The sequence below is a fragment of the Stegastes partitus genome, unplaced genomic scaffold, assembly GCF_000690725.1.
Source record: "Stegastes partitus isolate 25-593 unplaced genomic scaffold, Stegastes_partitus-1.0.2 Scaffold1339, whole genome shotgun sequence".
NCBI classification, from domain to species: Eukaryota; Metazoa; Chordata; class Actinopteri; family Pomacentridae; genus Stegastes; species Stegastes partitus.
In genome coordinates this window covers 88,854-92,186 of record NW_007579070.1, presented here as the reverse complement: position 1 = coordinate 92,186, position 3,333 = coordinate 88,854, and positions in this window count along the sequence as shown.

Genomic DNA, 3,333 nt, shown 5'->3' with positions numbered 1-3,333 from the left:
ACCGCTGAGCCACAGCCGCCCAACAAAACCACTCTTCAAAGCACTCAGATCTAGAGGCTATAGAAGGACTTTTCTGCGTTCTATCAAAGTTGAGGAACAACAGAGCTTTGGTGAAGGACGAGTGACCAACAGAATAAAACAATGACTCCTCTGGTGAATATCAATGAAGTGGCAGAAGCTCACTGTGAAAACGTACAGCTTGTCTCCAACCTTTGTCTGAATTCAGAATTATTTCAGCCTTTAAAGGCAATAAAATCTGAAGATTTCCTGGTTCATGCCTCCTTAGAGAGTGAGAGACCACCTTCTGGGGACGTTCATTTGAAATCGATCACGTATGTTGTCAATAAGTACACGGATCTGAGCTGGGATCCTCGAATCTCATTTATTTAATTAAATGCAGAATTAGAAAAAAACAACCTGTATGTGGGACAGACTGAAACAACATGTTGATGGTGGGTTTAAAATAACTGAGCTTTATGTAGGTTTTCACAGACATGGAGAGGAAATCTCTTCATTTCAGGCCTTGAATCGAGGACTGGTTGGTCAGCGGCTCAGAAAACAGCAGCAGAGAGACGCTGGATCACCAAATTAAAATGAATGAAGAGGAGGAACACACATTGTTGAGTCTGAACTGGAGACCAGGGGTTGTTGAAGGTTACGTGGACGTGGCCCAGTCTACCATCGATGGTATTCTGGACCGGGATTTGTTTCTTTCCTGCACTTTTGTGAGTTTTGAGGGGCAGAAGGATTTTTGAGGTGAGCTGAGGTTCTGTGTGAGCCTGTGTCCTCTGTACATCTGCTACCATCACAACATCTTTAAGCCTCCCTCATCTCTTCTTAAAGATCAACTGACCATCTGAACACTCCTGACAGAAGCCTTTTGTACCTGCACTGATTGCTTATCACTGACAGCCGCTGTGATGACTGCAGGTGTGCTGGTGGAGGCGGAGCCAGTCTCTGGTTGGCTGATTTGTTCTTCGTGGGTGTGTGTAGATGTTTATATGTTTGTCATGAGCAGTGTGTCTCCCATTCTCCTCTGAAGAAGCCATGTGTTTGTTGAAACACTAGGAAAGTCCAGTGATGGCTAGATGAGGCCTCATGGAGCGTTGTGGCACATGACCCAAACTGTATTGATACCGGGTCGGTACTGTGTCACTGTGTTGCTCAGTAGGGACACCTGCTGGATCTTAAAAGTCATTACAGGCAAAACAGTTGACAGGCTGAACTGACTGATTTAATGACCTGGTTTATACAACAATGGAAGTTATTGTATTTTATATTGTATTATTCTATGTCCTAATTTAGTTTAAAATATATGTGATATCTTTAAAATATACAGTCAATAAATAACGTGAACGTCGTCATAACATGAAAATCAAAGTCAAAGTGTGGATGTGAGGATACTGATGGACTGGTCTTCGAGGCAAGGAGGGGATTTATATACATATATACATATATATATATATATATATATATGTATATATGTTCAAAAAAATACGTTGTTCCAAAGTCTTGGGACTGAGGCGATTCTATTTTTTCAATGCGGGTTCTTCAGCTTTAGAGAACACCCGCTCACACGGCACAGATGAGGCTGGTGTGCACAGAAACTCTGGGGAAGAGTTCTGGTACTGGTTCTTCTATTTCAACGGATCCTGGGCCCTGGAACGTTGGTCTCTCCCAGGTTCCTCTGAACCTCAATGACTGAATCAGCTGTGACGCTGGTGGTCTGCTGCCAACTTCCTCATCCAAGTGCTGCCACAGGTATCTAAAAAAAACCCCAAAAAACACAAATTAGCATCACATGATCAGCCATATTGATATGTATGTGCACATGCTATCTTGTTTCTCCCTCCAGTTTATCCTTTTGAAGAGGTTTGTATGATTTCACATTTCTTTAAAGCACTTGTTTTTTTCTTTTACTGGCATGATGTTTTGGTTTTGTTACACTTGCCTTACCTGAACTGCTCTTTGTGATAATTGTCTGGATTTTTGCATTAGTTGACCCCTCACCCTAATAATTCCACCCACATAAAACCCCACAGCGAAACAAAGCCATAAAGCTCCTCTAACACACCTCCCTCGGAACCAAAGTAAAAAAAACTAAACTTCTCCTCAAACTGTGCCCAGCACAAATCAACAGCGAAATCTGAAGTACAACTCCCTGAAGGAAAACAACAGGACATGACAGCAACGGAAGCAAACAACACCATCGGAACAGAAAAAGTCAGAAACCAAAACCCCCTCGGGGAAACCATATGACAGTAACCATGACAACGCGACTCGAGCAGCGCATTAATCAACCGCTGAAGAAAAGAAAACAAAAAAAGAAAATGGGACCAAGTTTAAAGGCAGAGTCCCAAAAGGAGATCATGATCTTCATTCAAGAGCACAAACCAGAACAAACCCAAACGCAACAGAACCGAGTTGATGAACAAAGTTGGGGGAGCCATCAAGAAACCTTTTCACAAACCGTTCCAATTTGGCGTTTGTTCGAATGTCCTAAATCCTCATCCTAACCCTTGGATACATCCCACTACATCTCTATGTGTATGTAAAAGTCATGTAGATTTTAACAACTGCTGACTTGTCCACTAGCTGTTCCAAGAACATACAGTGTCAGGCAAAAGAACGCATGGTTCCAAAACTCCACAGGATCTATACATAACTCTATGGCTGTCAGTGTCAAAGTGTTGCATCTACAATCAGACAGAGATTGGACAAATCTGACATGCATGGGACGTGTGCCAGGAAAAAGCTTTTAGTGCCCAAAAAGAAAATTAGAACAAAACTACATGATGTAAGCAAAAAGAAGGCCTTTTAAAATAATGTGCTATGGAAAGACAAATGAAAGTTAGAGCTTCTTGTCCATCATAACAGTAGACATGTTTGACGGTTCTTCAGAAGAAGACCCTTAAATTAACTGTAAAGTTTGGTGGAGTCCTGATCTGGTTTGGTGTTTGTCACCACCTCAAGGACTGCTCATTGATTCAACTACGAAACCTGCATCATGTCTGAAAGTGTTTAATGATGTGAAGCCATCTGTCTGAAAGTTGAAGGTGAACCAGAAGAGGACTTCAACAGAATGATCGTAACACACCAATAAATCCACCAAGGAACGTCTCAAAACGAAGCAGCGGAGGACTATTAAATGGACTGATGATACATCAGATTTGATTTCCATTGAAATGTTGTGGTTTGGTTTAAACCAGGCCAACCATGCTAGAAAACCCTCAAAGATCTTGTAACTGAAGACGTTTTGTGGAAAAGTGATCAGAAATAGTTGAATAAACAACAGAAAAAGCAAATTTTCCTTGTTGTTGTGCAAGTAAATCA